The sequence below is a fragment of the Oncorhynchus mykiss genome, chromosome 9 (assembly GCF_013265735.2).
Source record: "Oncorhynchus mykiss isolate Arlee chromosome 9, USDA_OmykA_1.1, whole genome shotgun sequence".
Lineage (NCBI taxonomy): Eukaryota > Metazoa > Chordata > Actinopteri > Salmoniformes > Salmonidae > Oncorhynchus > Oncorhynchus mykiss.
In genome coordinates, this window is record NC_048573.1 from 26785420 (window position 1) to 26803328 (window position 17909).

The 17909-nt window shown below is 44.7% G+C and overlaps 1 protein-coding gene across 6 annotated transcripts in view; it reads right to left on the bottom strand.

Moving 5' to 3' along the window:
• The window catches only part of LOC110531840 (neurexin-2), a 1034463-nt gene that overhangs the window by 919430 nt on the left and 97124 nt on the right, over positions 1-17909 (bottom strand). The window lies entirely within an intron of this gene.

A 17909-nucleotide genomic window follows, 5' to 3' on the forward strand; every position in this document is an offset into this window, starting at 1 on the left:
GTGCTTTCAGTGGAAGCACAGAAATCCATGGATATAAAATCACCCGCCACTGAACACAACTGCCGTTCGGTACTGAGAGACTATGTTGAGGTGTCGTTTGAACGAGCCATTGAAGAACACAGATCGATATTTGCCGTCTCCATCAAAAAATATATATTTTATAACATCGCTAAGAGTATGTTAAAATGCAGGTCACTCCGTGAAGTGGTTGTAAAATCCCCCATATCTATTATGCATAAGCCGAGGTTTAAGTTTAAAGGTTTAAGTTTAAAGCTGAGGTTTAAGATCGATAAGTACAGTATACACTTGAGTAATATTGTTTCGACAGTTCTACTCCATTTTAAGCTTTAGATCACATCTTAGTGAGAATGTACAAATTCCCCTATGAATAGGTGAAGAAATAATGTCTCTCGCAGCAGATCATTATAAATCAGTACTGACATGATGAGACATGAAACTAACCCAACTCAGTCTTTGGAAGAAAAAAAAAAGGCTTACTTGAAAGACTCCATTTTGTGTCTTGTCACGTCCTGACCCATAATGGGGATGAATGGGAAGTGACACGTGTGACGGGGACGTGCGAGGCGGACTTATTGCAGCGCCTCATTCCCCCCCCCGCCCCACCCAGTCGCAGACTGACAGTGGGGAAAGAGGGCTGCTTTAATTGCTTGTGCACAGCCATTCTGGCTCTGGGCATAAAAAAAAGGAGGTAACAGCTCATCTGGGAGAGGAGCACGGCAGCTGGTTGGAAACATTACATCAACACTTGCGCTTCGGTTGCCTGAACGCTGCCTTTGTCAGACAAGCGCGGGAAAGACTTACGAGTCAAAAACATACACCTAAGTGCGCATGAAGATGCCGCTTTCGAGTCGGGCAACTTAACCTTGCGTTTTAATCTATTAATGCTTTGTGTGTCGGGAAAAAAAGGGAGAAGATACCTGCATAAATGTATTCAGACGGTGCGAATAAGAGGAGGGGAATTAGGGGATTAGGAGAATTAAGCCAGTCTCTCATCTGGAGACGTTTTCACGGGATACGCTTTGGGAATGTTACGAGGCTGGGATTGGCGGAGAGAGAGAGAGAATCAGCAGAGACAGAAATCACACAGAGTGAAGAACAAGAGGCTACAGAAAAAGAGATAAAGCGTATAGAGAATCAACCGCGCAGGCCTTGATCAAAGCATTGCACCTCCACAGAACAGGGCTTTCACATTCCCGTCTGTTTGAGGACGCTGGGAATCTATCAGGAGGCCAAGCAGGAGAGGAGTCGGTCTCCATCTCTCTGTCCAGGGGAGAGGAAAAATGCATGAGCTGTGGAGGGAGAGAGGAGGAGATGAAGATGGAGAGAGAGAAAGGAAAGAAATATAGATACGGAGAGGGGGAAAAAAAGGTGCAGAGAACAGCATTGCAGGGTTGTTCATCCTCTCCATCTAGTCGCATACTCCTTTCCTCTGGAATGAGCAGGATATCCGGCCTGATCCGCTCCACTCTCCCCACAGACTCCCTGGATGTGTGCGATTTCTTTCCTGCCCAAGGGTGAGCTTCGGCAGGGCAAAGCCAGCTCAGCGGCACCCCTCTGTGGGGAAGAAGGTCGCGGGTGGCAGAGGAGCATCGCTCATCCTTTTAATTAAACAGCGGGTCACAAGCGGCACCTTTCGGTGTGGGCTCTTGTCGTGGCGGGGCTCCCCTGGCTATAACCACACATGAACAGAGATCTGGGGATTGTGGGATTGTAGAGGAGAACGGGGGGAGGATAATCCCCCTGAAGTCTATGAGACGATGACGACGCTAAGAGATAACCGCCACCGCTGCATGCTCATTTACAAAACAGAGCCCAGAGCTCCAAGCAGTCAACACAACTGCACCCGCCCAACCAACGTCCTATTCCTACTGTAGTGAAATACACCGTTATGTAACGCATCCCAGATCCCAGCAACCAGACAGAGCCAAAAGAGACTTCACCATCTGAGAGTGGGCGGAATGGAAGGTCAGATATAGGACTTCATTAGACATTATCTAACTGGCTCTGGGGAAATCGGACAGTGGGATTCTCATTTTAGCCAGAGCCTCGTTCCCGTCAGAGACAAAAGACAAGGAAGGAGATGGCTGACAACGGTGATAAGGTTATTAGGGAGCATCTAGCTCCTGTCTGGCTGCTATGCAGGATAGAGGTCTGAATCCCTGCTCATTAGCGACACATTTATTTATGTATACAGGACAAGTTAATTGGGAGTTCATCAATCATTCGACGAGGGCTTCCTGCCGTTGCTGGTGGGGGTACAGCGCAATTATTACAGTGATGTATGAGTCTCAACGTCCTCTTTTTTTTTTACCTCTGTCCCTCGCCATGTTTCCATGGAGACCCCCTCGCCTCCGATCCCCTCACCACCTGGGCCAAATTTGGAACAACAGCAGAGATTTTCGTTTGAATTCTGGATTATTAGGCGCTATTTTCCACTTTTTGTGCTGCGTTTCAAGTACAGTAGAGGGTAAATATGAGTACAGGCCCATTTTCATAAGTAGTTGAAAGTTGTGGGTGGTCACAGCTGCTGTAGGGTTAGTGTGCCCTTTGCACTCCTAAAATGCAGCTTAATATACTGTGCATCAATATGTGTACAACTAGCCATTCAAATAAATCAGTATCTCTTCAAAATCACTTCAAAAACAGATTCCCGAAGGCTAACAGAAGCAGTGTTTTATTGTAACAAGCATGAACGGTTTCTTCTGCCTGCATGCTGCGTAGCTGCTATACTGCTACCTCCAGGTTGTGGCAGCATGGTAAAAGGGGTTTGCCTCCCCGATGCGCATGGGCCGTGGCTGTTACCTCCAGGGCTCCTCAGGGACCCAAGTCCTGCCGTATTGTTGAAAGTGATGAGACCGAATTGAGTGTTAACAAGCGAAGATGCTGTTTTTGATTCCCTACTACAAAGCTTGCCAACTGGAGTAGGGCCTCCCGCCTGCTGTCTCAACCTGCCTCCTCTGGATTGTGTTAGAGCTATACAGCTGGAGAATGGGCTGGATATTGGAATTTACTGCGATTTGGACTACATTTTTTGGCTTGGTGTGTCATTTACTGTGAGGATGTTTTAGTCAAGTGGAAATTGAATTGTCCTCCTGTTGTTTAAGATGTCATTGATGTTTTCTTTGAAGATATGGGGCAATTTGGACTATAGTTAGAAACTACACATTGCTCTAGTCTAGGGATGAGTGTGGTAAGTTGAAAGAGTGAAGCCAACCCTTGTTTCTAGGAAACCATAGACACAATGAATTGTGTGTCCAAATACTTAGGAAGAGGATATCATTTAATGGAGTCTGTGGAGGAAGAAACTACATGGGAAAAGTGATAAGCAAGATAGGTCCAAAAAGCAATTTTTCACAAAATCAAATTAATTTATGGTGGTATAAGTTCCGTGATGCTTGGATCTAAACCAAAGTAGATCATTTCATTTTTATGTTTTATTACTTTTTACATCAGTAGGGGTCTCCATAAGCTACAATATCAGGTCCTATACCTAAATGTTTGCCTTGGGGTATGTTGAGCCTATGGCCACCATACCCCATACAAACGATGATTACATTTAGTCAGTGTTACGCATAATATGCATAGTATTTGTACAATGTTCCATGCATATATGAACTCAAGATTGTAACAATTTAAATGCACTGAGCAGACATCATCAAACCCTGTGTGTACAGACGAAAAAACAAGCAGTGATCTAAAGCCCCCCTTGAGGTTCTGGAGAGAAGAGAAGAAGTCCATTCGATGCAGCAGCAAGGGATGACATTTTTTTTTTTACTGAATGACACTTGACGAGGTTGATTGGTTTTCCGGTCACGACTTGCAGACTTGTTTTTGAGTTGCTGTGCGTTTTGTTGCCAACCTGTTTTGCTACCTGACAAATTTACGGTTTTTACTTTTTAATTACCGTTTATATTTTTGTTTTTTCCTACTCAACTTTTTCACTCCGGACGCTTTATCTGGACACGATTCGTCAGGACCTCCAACAGCCGAAGCTAAGTAGTAACATTAACATGATGCCTTCTAATTGCAGTCGCTGTACTCGCCTTACGGCGAGGATAGCTGTGCTACAAGCCCAGCTTCAGACGCAATCGCTAGGCAAGGGTAATTTCAGTGTAGGAAAGGATGAAACAGCGTCTGTGCCACCAGTAAGTACAGATAGTAGTATAAATCCCCTGGCACAGTCCCCGCAGCCGGACAACTTTCTCACGGTTTCTGGAAGGAAATGCTGTAGGAACGCTCAACCGGTGTCGCTCATTCAGCCGACAGAAACTTTCAACCGGTTTTCCCCATTAAGCAGCGGGTCGGAGTCAGAGGCCGAGTCTTCTCTGGTCTCTACTCCTCCCGTTACGGGGTCTGAGACGCCGAAGCTTCCCACCATTAGCTCTGACAAATTGAAAACTCTAGTCATTGGCGACTCCATTACCCGCAGTATTAGACTTGAGAATCATCCAGCGATCATACACTGTTTACCGGGGGGCAGGGCTACCGACGTTAAGGCTAATCTGAAGATGGTGCTGGCTAAAGCTAAAACTGGCGAGTGTAGAGAGTATAGAGATATTGTTATCCACGTTGGCACCAACGATGTTAGGATGAAACAGTCAGAGATCACCAAGCGCAACATAGCTTCTGCGTGTAAATCAGCTAGAAAGATGTGTCGGCATCGAGTAATTGTCTCTGGCCCCCTCCCAGTTAGGGGGAGTGATGAGCTCTACAGCAGAGTCTCACAACTCAATCGCTGGTTGAAAACTGTTTTCTGCCCCTCCCAAAAGATAGAATTTGTAGATAATTGGCCCTCTTTCTGGGACTCACCCACAAACAGGACCAAGCCTGACCTGCTGAGGAGTGACGGACTCCATCCTAGCTGGAGGGGTGCTCTCATTTTATCTACCAACATAGACAGGGCTCTAACTCCTCTAGCTCCACAATGAAATAGGGTGCAGGCCAGGCAGCAGGCTGTTAGCCAGCCTGCCAGCATAGTGGAGTCTGCCACTAGCACAGTCAGTGTAGTCAGCTCAGCTATCACCATTGAGACCGTGTCTGTGCCTCGACCTAGGTTGGGCAAAACTAAACATGGCGGTGTTCGCCTTAGCAATCTCACTAGGATAAAGACCACCTCCATTCCTGTCATTATTGAAAGAGATCATGATACCTCACATCTCAAAATAGGGCTACTTAATGTTAGATCCCTTACTTCAAAGGCAATTATAGTCAATGAACTAATCACTGATCATAATCTTGATGTGATTGGCCTGACTGAAACATGGCTTAAGCCTGATGAATTTACTGTGTTAAATGAGGCCTCACCTCCTGGCTACACTAGTGACCATATCCCCCGTGCATCCCGCAAAGGCGGAGGTGTTGCTAACATTTACGATAGCAAATTTCAATTTACAAAAAAAAAAATGACGTTTTCGTCTTTTGAGCTTCTAGTCATGAAATCTATGCAGCCTACTCAATCACTTTTTATAGCTACTGTTTACAGGCCTCCTGGGCCATATACAGCGTTCCTCACTGAGTTCCCTGAATTCCTATCGGACCTTGTAGTCATAGCGGATAATATTCTAATCTTTGGTGACTTTAATATTCACATGGAAAAGTCCACAGACCCACTCCAAAAGGCTTTCGGAGCCATCATCGACTCAGTGGGTTTTGTCCAACATGTCTCTGGACCCACTCACTGTCACAGTCATACGCTGGACCTAGTTTTGTCCCATGGAATAAATGTTGTGGATCTTAATGTTTTTCCTCATAATCCTGGACTATCGGACCACCATTTTATTACGTTTGCAATTGCAACAAATAATCTGCTCAGACCCCAACCAAGGATCATCAAAAGTCGTGCTATAAATTCACAGACAACACAAAGATTCCTTGATGTCCTTCCAGACTCCTTCTGCCTACCCAAGGACGCCAGAGGACAAAAATCAGTTAACCACCTAACTGAGGAACTCAACTTAACCTTGCGCAATACCCTAGATGCAGTTGCACCCCTAAAAACTAAAAACATTTCTCATAAGAAACTAGCTCCCTGGTACACAGAAAATACCCGAGCTCTGAAGCAAGCTTCCAGAAAATTGGAACGGAAATGGCGCCACACCAAACTGGAAGTCTTCCGACTAGCTTGGAAAGACAGTACTGTGCAGTACCGAAGAGCCCTTACTGCTGCTCGATCATCCTATTTTTCTAACTTAATTGAGGAAAATAAGAACAATCCGAAATTCCTTTTTGATACTGTCGCAAAGCTAACTAAAAAGCAGCATTCCCCAAGAGAGGATGACTTTCACTTTAGCAGTGATAAATTCATGAACTTCTTTGAGGAAAAGATTATGATTATTAGAAAGCAAATTACGGACTCTTCCTTAAATCTGCGTATTCCTTCAAAGCTCAGTTGTCCTGAGTCTGCACAACTCTGCCAGGACCTAGGATCAAGAGAGACACTCAAGTGTTTTAGTACTATATCTCTTGACACAATGATGAAAATAATCATGGCCTCTAAACCTTCAAGCTGCATACTGGACCCTATTCCAACTAAACTACTGAAAGAGCTGCTTCCTGTGCTTGGCCCTCCTATGTTGAACATAATAAACGGCTCTCTATCCACCGGATGTGTACCAAACTCACTAAAAGTGGCAGTAATAAAGCCTCTCTTGAAAAAGCCAAACCTTGACCCAGAAAATATAAAAAACTATCGGCCTATATCGAATCTTCCATTCCTCTCAAAAATTTTAGAAAAGGCTGTTGCGCAACAACTCACTGCCTTCCTGAAGACAAACAATGTATACGAAATGCTTCAGTCTGGTTTTAGACCCCATCATAGCACTGAGACGGCACTTGTGAAGGTGGTAAATGACATTTTAATGGCATCGGACCGAGGCTCTGCATCTGTCCTCGTGCTCCTAGACCTTAGTGCTGCTTTTGATACCATCGATCACCACATTCTTTTGGAGAGATTGGAAACCCAAATTGGTCTACACGGACAAGTTCTGGCCTGGTTTAGATCTTATCTGTCGGAAAGATATCAGTTTGTCTCTGTGAATGGTCTGTCCTCTGACAAATCAACTGTAAATTTCGGTGTTCCTCAAGGTTCCGTTTTAGGACCACTATTGTTTTCACTATATATTTTACCTCTTGGGGATGTTATTCGAAAACATAATGTTAACTTTCACTGCTATGCGGATGACACACAGCTGTACATTTCAATTAAACATGGTGAAGCCCCAAAATTGCCCTTGCTAGAAGAATGTGTTTCAGACATAAGGAAGTGGATGGCTGCAAACTTTCTACTTTTAAACTCGGACAAAACAGAGATGCTTGTTCTAGGTCCCAAGAAACAAAGAGATCTTCTGTTGAATCTGACAATTAATCTTAATGGTTGTACAGTCGTCTCAAATAAAACTGTGAAGGACCTCGGCGTTACTCTGGACCCTGATCTCTCTTTTGAAGAACATATCAAGACCATTTCAAGGACAGCTTTTTTCCATCTACGTAACATTGCAAAAATCAGGAACTTTCTGTCCAAAAATGATGCAGAAAAATTAATCCATGCTTTTGTCACTTCCAGGTTAGACTACTGCAATGCTCTACTTTCCGGCTACCCGGATAAAGCACTAAATAAACTTCAGTTAGTGCTAAATACGGCTGCTAGAATCCTGACTAGAACCAAAAAATTTGATCATATTACTCCAGTGCTAGCCTCTCTACACTGGCTTCCTGTCAAAGCAAGGGCTGATTTCAAGGTTTTACTGCTAACCTACAAAGCATTACATGGGCTTGCTCCTATCTATCTCTCTGATTTGGTCCTGCCGTACATACCTACACGTACGCTACGGTCACAAGACGCAGGCCTCCTAATTGTCCCTAGAATTTTTAAGCAAACAGCTGGAGGCAGGGCTTTCTCCTATAGAGCTCCATTTTTATGGAACGGTCTGCCTACCCATGTCAGAGACGCAAACTCGGTCTCAACCTTTAAGTCCCTACTGAAGACTCATCTCTTCAGTGGGTCATATGATTGAGTGTAGTCTGGCCCAGGAGTGGGAGGGTGAACGGAAAGGCTCTGGAGCAACGAACCACCCTTGCTGTCTCTGCCTGGCCGGTTCCCCTCTTTCCACTGGGATTCTCTGCCTCTAACCCTATTACAGGGGCTGAGTCACTGGCTTTACTGGGGCTCTCTCATGCCGTCCCTGGAGGAGGTGCGTCACCTGAGTGGGTTGAGTCACTGATGTGGTCATCCTGTCTGGGTTGGCGCCCCCCCCCCCCCCCCTTGGGTTGTGCCGTGGCAGAGGTCTTTGTGGGCTATACTCAGCCTTGTCTCAGGATGGTAAGTTGGTGGTTGAAGATATCCCTCTAGTGGTGTGGGGGCTGTGCTTTGGCAAAGTGGGTGGGGTTATATCCTTCCTGTTTGGCCCTGTCCGGGGGTGTCCTCGGAGTGGGCCACAGTGTCTCCTGACCCCTCCTGTCTCAGCCTCCAGTATTTATGCTGCAGTAGTTTATGTGTCGGGGGGCTAGGGTCAGTTTGTTATATCTGGAGTACTTCTCCTGTCCTATTCGAATCTAAGTGTGCGTTCTCTAATTCTCTCCTTCTCTCTTTCTCTCTCTCGGAGGACCTGAGCCCTAGGACCATGCCCCAGGACTACCTGACATGATGACTCCTTGCTGTCCCCAGTCCACCTGGCTGTGCTGCTGCTCCAGTTTCAACTGTTCTGCCTTATTATTATTCGACCATGCTGATCATTTATGAACATTTGAACATCTTGGCCATGTTCTGTTATAATCTCCACCCGGCACAGCCAGAAGAGGACTGGCCATCCCACATATGCTCTCTCTAATTCTCTCTTTCTTTCTCTCTCTCGGAGGACCTGAGCCCTAGGACCATGCCCCAGGAATACCTGACATGATGACTCCTTGCTGTCCCCAGTCCACCTGACTGTGCTGCTGCTCCAGTTTCAACTATTCTGCCTTATTATTATTCGACCATGCTGGTCATTTATGAACATTTGAACATCTTGACCATGTTTTGTTATAATCTCCACCCGGCACAGCCAGAAGAGGACTGGCCACCCCACATAGCCTGGTTCCTCTCTAGGTTTCTTCCTAGGTTTTGGCCTTTCTAGGGAGTTTTTCCTAGCCACCGTGCTTCTTCACCTGCATTGCTTGCTGTTTGGGGTTTTAGGCTGGGTTTCTGTACAGCACTTTGAGATATCAGCTGATGTACGAAGGGCTATATAAAATAAATTTGATTGATTGATTGATTGATTGGTTACTCAGACTCTTGCTCCGGCCAAACGCTACGCCAACGCCCATGGACGTTAGTTTCTTCTCTGAAGTGAGTCTGAACCTGAGCACCTCCCCGATGAGTTCTAGAATTGAAAATCATTCTAGACCTTCTGATTGGGCCCAGACACTGATGTGCTAGGCCAAAGCGTAATTCTTTTAAAAAAAATGTGTCACCGGCTGATAATCTGATTGGTTAGAGATGATCCAATCGCTGTTGACTTTTCTTTGTACAAACACCCCTCATTTTGAAGTCACCACAAATAACTTGAAGGATGGCAGTCTCAGACTGAGGTATGTAGCAAATGATAGAGCAGCGGAATAATTCAGTTTGAGTCGCCAGGCAACGGAAGTGCTACTGAACAGAGAGCGATCTAGAGTAGATCCGAATGTAGGCATACATTTAAGATATACAATATACCGGACCCCATTCAATGAATGAAACTTTGACCTATCAGCACCCTCGCCCACGGTCACAGGACACCACAACCCACTCTTACTCTACCCCATCCCTGATCTCAATTTACCCCATATTCTTTTGGGCAAGCTACGTTTTCAAAAAACTGTTATGTTTAGATGAATTCTATTTTTGTATATCCTCCAATATTGTTCTCACAAAAACTTTTCTCAACTCAGATAGAGTATTTCCTTTTGACTAATGAAATGGTAAATATAGCTCATCTCCTGCCAATTTGCATTTGACCATGAATCTATAAACATAATGCTAATGACATCTATGGAAATTGCACAATAATCCCCCAGACACTTCCTTTCCCCCACTCTGACAACGCACAGGCACTTAATGCAAGGCCATAATCTGTTTCACTTCAGCAGACAACAAATAGGATTTCATATTTTGCAATTACAGCAACACCCTTTGATTATCGAGCGAACAAACCTTGAAATGTGACACAACCGGCCTGACCGTCTATGGATCCTGCGTCTTAAACAGATACTATATTACACATTATCATTGATTGAGGAAACAAATGGCAGATTTAATGATGATCATCTTCTGATAGGTGCGAGGGGGGGTCAATATACGGGGGGGGGGGGGGGGGGGGGGGGGGGGGGTCAGTTTACGTATTACAATATCTAGCAGGCTCTCCCTCCACTATAGCTAATAGCTAAGGGCCTATACATAGGACGCTTCTTTCTTTCTCTAGGTCAGTTATGGGAAATGGAGGGAAGGTATTAATATCGGGGCGGCCATTTTGCCATAGCTCATTTAACCTCTAATAACCGTAGTGAGAGTGAGGACTCCAAAGAGCTGGCGCTGCCGATGGGGCCGATACTGGAGAAAGGCCAGGGTCATCATCAATTATAAAAACAACAGCCCGTACAGGTGACACGCAGCCCCTTTTAAATTAGAACCTCCCCGATGCTCGAAACGCCGGAAAATCATTGGTTACCAGGAAGGCCAATGAACGTGCGTGCGCGCTAGAAACAGAACTTATTACATGTAAGAGTATTATATGGTTTTATGAGTATCAAAATGCTTTTCCTTCTTCGTTCCATTCCTCCTCTCCGACTTGAAAGACATTTCTTTGTGTCAGCCCACATTCTCTCTGGTATCTTCTGACAACTACATCAAAGCTCGGCGGCTTCCAGACCTGGAGCTCAAGTAAGATGCACTGACAGGAAGGAAGAGGGAAATAATAGCACAGTTCTAAGGTACCAATGGGACTGTTGATGATGGCAGCAGAGCCAACCACCCCCTTTTCTCCATTCTCCCGCTCAATAAACTTTCTGAAACGTGAACTTTTGTTATAGGTCGATTCCTTTTTTTCTATTCCCGACACATATTCTTGATCATTAGCTGACTGGAGAAAAATATAGCACAACACAAAATCAATCAACGTTATCTCCTCTTCAGGAAATGTTAACCTATTTACTGCGTTTTCCATCTGTTGAAATGTGAACATATGAACCTCTGGGAAGATACAAGTGTGTTGACACGTTTCCTTCTGTATTTCTGCTAAATTCCCTTCAGTACCCAATAGTAAATAAAGGTTACATTTTTTAAAATAAAATAAAACAAACTCTGGAAGCAGTTCATTGACATGGCTTATTTTCACAGCCGAGCTAACACAGCCAGAAATTGCCTTGGTTAGGAAAGCCATTACATGTCTTAAACCAACTAAAATGAGGGAAAGAGAGACCTTTACATTTTCACCAGCGTGTTAGATAAAAGGAACAAATACACAACTGCCCTGGTGCTAAGGAGTAATGACCCAATTTACATTGCTCAAACCAAAGAACAGCTCTGAAATAAATTAACACAGACCCAATGAATCTCTCTCTCTCTCTCTCATATTTATCCCTCCCTTCCTCTATCTCCGTCTCTACCCCATCTCTTTTTCCTCACTCTATTTCAAAAGGACAAATGTTTCCTGCAGTCACAGTGGCATCACATTGGTATTCTGCTCTCAATTTAGCCAAGAGCCAGGCTGTATCTGCTCTCAGCAACCACACACAAGCAATCTAACACAGAGCAGAGAGAGAGAGAGAGAGAGAGAGAGAGAGAGAGAGAGAGAGAGAAAGGTAGAAATGAAAGGGATGGAGAAATAGAAAAACTGATAGAGGTTAAGGGGGAAGAGAGGGAGCGGGGACTGTCGGACCAGTGCCCAGACCAGACCAGCAGTGGTTGCCTTTGAAATTCTCGAGGTCTTGGCAAACAGCAAAGACAGAGCCCTCCTCTAGCAAGAGATGAAAAAAGTGGGTCTTTGTGTGTGTGTGCTTATGAGGTTGGTCAATTCCACACACACACTAACAGTTCATCAAACACATTGTGGTCGGAGAGTGAAAACCTGCACATTTTGATGACTTTGATTTGACGGACTACTACTATAATATTAATGACAGCCTAAATGACTTTCATGTAGCCCTACTTCAGATCTCCAAAAATGACAACTTCAGCGGCCGCACAGACTAGATGTATTTTTGATGCAGTTGCCACATCCTCATTACTTGAAACATCCAATGCATCATCTCTGGTGAAGCTCATCTCTGATAAACTTATACCCCCCAAAAAATATGGTTAACACATGCTGGCTACAGTTTACCTGATCTCCCAAATTACAGGGCATTTCATCATATTGTACATTGGAGGTGTTCTGTGCCCCATTGATTATAGCAGTTAGCTTTCTGAATATAATAATAATAATGTCAAGAACAGTGGGGAAATTCAGGCTTGTTTAGTGTTAGTAGTGAAATAGCTACACATATAATATACACATACAATATGTATAAACACTTCTGTTTGGAAATGCAAACGAACAAAGAAAGTTGTACAAATGCCAACGACACAGACGGATGCATACAGAATGAGAAACAGAGCAAGAAAGAAAGAGGCGGAGATACAGACAGGGTGAAGGGAGAGGTAGATAAGTGGTGCAAGGGAGCGCAAGGGAGCGGCGGACAGAGGGAGAGAGATAGTGAGAAAGAGAGCGAGATAGGGGAATGGGGGGGATCTGGAAATGCTGACCGCGGGTAAAGGTGAGGAAAAGATAAGTGGTGGGAGTGAGAGAATGAGTGAGAGAGAAAGGCGGAAGGGGTGGGGGTGAGAGAGATGGAGAGCAGAGATAGCTTGAAGAGAGAGAAGAGATACCAGGTGGGTAGAAGAATCGCTGCAGGATGAACAGAGAGAGAGAGAGAAATAACAGAGAAGAGAAACAGAGGAGAGGGAAAACACAGATAATTCAGGTGATGAGATGTGTCAGAGATAGGAGCGGCAGAGATTTACAGTCAACAGAGTTTGACATAAGCTGACAGGAGAGGAACAGATTCCAAAAGCAAATGGCGGTGAGTGCAGAGAGCAACAGAGGGGGAGAAATTACATTTGGGGGATGGAGGAGAGAGAGAGAGAAGCGATGGAGAGACAGGGTAAGCGAGAGAGGGAAAAGGGGGCTACGTGTAAACATTTACCTTTGCTTCTTACATCCCGCCATGTTAATATGCATAGCTTTACTAATCGCAAATATAGGCCATACATTACAACACCAACATCCAAAACATTTCTAATCTTGTGGCCTACAGTGGTCTCACAGTCTAAACCACTGCCTCTGGAACACATGGACCGCTGCAGCATGGGTTCAAATCTGTCCCACTGCTATTTCAGCAAAAACTCTTTCCCACCATCTCTCCTCTATCAAATAAAGCATGAATTGCAACAACAAAAAAATCCCAGTAAAATGTCTAAATCAAATGCTACAAAACAACCATCTCCTTCATCAGTTAAACGATGGGAACTTTGACAGAGAAATAGCTGCAACAGCCTGTATCGTGCACCTGCACCATGTTTCCCCGACCTCCTTCTCCAGAGAACAAAAGGATGAGAATCTCCATTCCATCTGTTTCTGTTCATTTATCACACTCATCTCTGTCTGTGCCAAGAGAAGAATGGCCTATATTCCACAATACATTCTCCCACAATATAGACATCACACACGGGCCTGCTCTCAAAGTGTGAATCACTAGCTTCCACTCTTAGAAAGGTGCTACAGTGTATAGAACCTAAAAGGGTTCTTCGGCTGTGAGCAAAGGTCGCCCCTACCAGGTGACGTGGAGAGGATCTGTGTATATACTCTCGCTATTGGTGTCCCCCAGGGCTCGGTTCTAGGCCCCATCCTCTTCTCTCTGTACACCAAGTCACTTGGCTCCGTCATATCCACACATGGTCTCTCCTATCATTGCTATGCAGATGACACTCAACTACTTTTCTCTTTCCCCCCTTCTGACACCCAGGTGGCTACACGCATCTCTGCATGCCTGGCAGATATCTCAACGTGAATGGCGGCCCACCACCTCAAGCTCAACAAGACGGCTCTGCTCTTCCTCCCAGGGAAGGCCTGTCTGTCTCAAAGACCTCTCCATCACGGTTGACAACTCCACAGTGTCTCCCTCCCGGAGCGCAAAGAACCTTGTCGTGACCCTGGACAACACCCTGACGTTCTCTGCAAACATCAAAGCAGTGACTCACTCCTGCAGGTTCATGCTCTACAACATCTGACTATGACAATACCTTAGACAGCAAGCGGCACAGGTTCTAATCCAGGTACTTGTCCTCTCCCTTCTGGACCATTGCAACACACTGCTAGCTGGGTTCCGCGCTTGTGCCATCAAACCCCTGCAACTTATCCAGAACACTGCAGCACACCTGGTTCTCAACCTTCCCAAGTTCTCTGATGTCTCCCCGCTCCTCCACTCACTCCACTGGCTTACAGTCGAAGCTTGCATCCACTACAAGCATTCATGCTCAAACCCTACACCCCAACCCGAGAACTCTGTTCTGCTACCTCAGGTCTCTTGGCCAATGTTCACTCAAAGCTGTGCACTGGGGCGGAGCTCCCCTGGGACTTCCGCGCATTATAAATATCAGTGTGGGCAGAAAAGCACGAGATTAGAAAGTAGAGTGAAGTTCAGAGTTTTCCCCGTTAGTTAATGCTATCAACGTTTCCCTTTACTGTGGGAATTGTGATTGAATCAACCCTCAATATTTAATGCAACATACCAAAACAAACTATGCAAGACTTAGTAGGCAAAACTAACTATGCAAGTGATTTTGTTGTAGGCAGAACGCATCGGATTAAGATTCTATTGCATTGACATGTATGACTCAGGCCTGGACTCTCCACAGACCAGTGCGCCATAACCAATCAGAGCTACAGCAGGCCTATATGCAAATACACCATCGCCATATATGGATCTGTGCAATTCACTTTGAACTGGACTGTGGTTACAGCATGAGCGGTCGCGCTTGTTTTTAACATTTTATACATTTTTATTTCACCTTTATTTAACCAGGTAAGCTAGTTGAGAACAAGTTCTCATTTACAACTGCGACCTGGCCAAGATAAAGCAAAGCAATGCGACACAAACAATAACACAGAGTTACACATGGAATAAACAAGCGTACAGTCAATAACACAATAGAAAAAAAGAAAGTCTATGTAAAGTGAGTGCAAATGCCATGAGGAGGTAGGCAATAAATAGGCCATAGTAGCGAAGTAATTACAATTTAGCAGATTAACACTGGAGTGATAAATGAGCAGATGATGATGTGCAAGTAGAGATACTGCTGTGCAAAAGAGCAGAAAAGTACATAAAAAACATATGGGGATGAGGCAGGTAGATTGGGTGGGCTATTTACAGATGGGCTATGTACAGCTGCAGCCATCGGTTAGCTGCTCAGATGATGTTTAAAGATAGTGAGGGAAATATAAGTCTCCAGCTTCAGCGATTTTTGCAATTCATTCCAGTCACTGGCAGCAGAGAACTGGAAGGAAAGGCAGCCAAAGAGGTGTTGGCTTTGAGGATGACCAGTGAGATATACCTGCTGGAGCGCGTGCTAATGGTAGGTTGTGCTATCATGACCAGTGAGCTGAGATAAGGCGGAGCCTTACCTAGCATAGACTTATAGATGACCTGGAGCCAGTGGGAATGGCGAAAAATATGTAGTGAGGGCCAGCCGACTAGAGCATACAGGTCGCACTGGTGGGTGGTATAAGGGGCTTTGGTAACAAAACGGATGGCACTGTGATAGCAAACTGGATGCAGTCTGAGTAGAGTATTGGAAGCTATTTTGTAGATGACATCGCCAAAGTCGAGGATTATGTAGGATAAGCAATTTTACTAGGGTAAGTTTGGCGACATGAGTGAAGGAGGCTTTGTTGCGAAATAGAAAGCCGATTCTAGATTTGATTTTGGATTGGAGATGTTTAATATAAGTCTGGAAGGAGAGTTTACAGTCTAGCCAGACACCTAGGTATTTGTAGTTGTCCACATATTCTAGTTCAGAACCGTCCAGGGTAGTGATTCTAGTCGGACGGGCGGGTGCGGGCAGCTAACAGTTGAAAAGCATGCATTTGGTTTTACTTGCGTTTAAGAGCAGTTGGAGGCCACGGAAGGAGTGTTGTATGGCATCAAAGCTCATTTGGAGGTTAGTTAATACAGTATCCAAAGGGCCAGATGTATATAGAATGGTGTCGTCTGCATAGAGGTGGATCAGGGAATCACCCGCAGCAAGAGCGACATCTTTGATATATACAGAGAAAAGAGTCGGCCCGAGAATCATGTGGTACCCCCATAGAGACTTCCAGAGGTCCGGACAACAGGCCCTCCGATTTGACACACTGGACTCTGTCTGAGAAGTAGTTGGTGAACCAGGCGAGGCAGTCATTTGAGAAACCAAGACTATTGAGTTTGCCGATAAGAATGTGGTGATTGACAGATTTGAAAGCTTTGGCCAGGTCGATGAATACGGCTGCACAGTACTCTCTTTTATCGATGGCGGTTATGATATCGTTTAGTACCTTGAGCGTGGCTGTGGTGCACCCGTGACCAGCTCGGAAACCAGATTGCACAGCGGAGAAGGTACGGTGGGATTCGAAATGATCAGTGATCTGTTTATTAACTTGTTTAGAGTTCAAAGCGAGAGCTAAATGTAGAGACGGGCACATTTGTACATGTGTTCATATCCTTTGCTAGTTAGTGAGTTATTAGGACCGTTGTTGATCATTTGTAGTCAGCAACGGGGGAGTGATTGTTTCCTAGAAAAGCACAAAACAAGAGAGTTTTTTTTGTCTTAAAGGGGCAGTGTTATATTTTGAGACAGGCTTGAATAACCTAAGTAGCCAATAGGCAGAGGGTAGCATAATTTGTCTGATTCTCTGTAATAATGGTATGGGAACAATGATGCATTTTATTTTGAAAGTGGTTTCTTGCATCAAACAACATTTTCAGTCACCTCCTTCAGTGGATAAACAGGTTAATGTCAACCCCTGCATGCTTTTTTCAAAAGTCTAATGAAATGTAGGCTACACTGAACACCACACATTGGCTGCTTCAATAGACTGAATGATAGAACAGCTATTTCCATGTTAAAATGTTATGGGATGCATTTTCTCCATTGCTTTTGACGGTAGTAGTCAGAGTAGCCTACTTGACCACTGTTAAAACTAACTTAAAGCGGGTCCAGCCTCAGTGTTTATGATAAACACGTGCTGGAAGTTTCATAGAATTTGCGCTCAGCAGACCTGATATTTGCTCAGTAATGAAAACAATTTGAGGGAACTTTGCTCTTTGCCTCCCCCCCCCCCTAAGAGAGGGCAGCTCACGCTCAGCCCAGTCCAAGCTCTTCTCTCTCCTGGCACCCCAATGGTGGAATCTGCTTCCCCCTGAAGCTAGGACAGCAGAGTCCCTGCCCATCTTCCCAAAAACATCTGAAATTCTACCTTTTCAATCAGTTTCTTAAATAATCCTCCTCACCTCGACCCCCAACCCCCAATTAAATTTTTATAAAATCAAACCAGCACCTGCATTGACCCCTCCCCCCTTCTATCTCTGACTCTACTGGTAAAATGTACTTTCTATGCCTGTTTTATTTGGTTGTCCCGCCTAACTGTATAAGAATGTCTGCTAAATGATTAAAATGTAAATGAGAGCCCTTTGAATAAACCTTTTTGGTTCCAGATAGAACCTTTTTGGATTCCATTTAGAACCCTTTCCACAGAGGGTTCTCCTATGGAGAAAGCCCCAAAAAACTTTGGAATCCTTTTTTCTACGAGTGTAGTATGGGTTCCTTCCAAAGGTCAAAGGTAAGTCTACATTAGAATAAT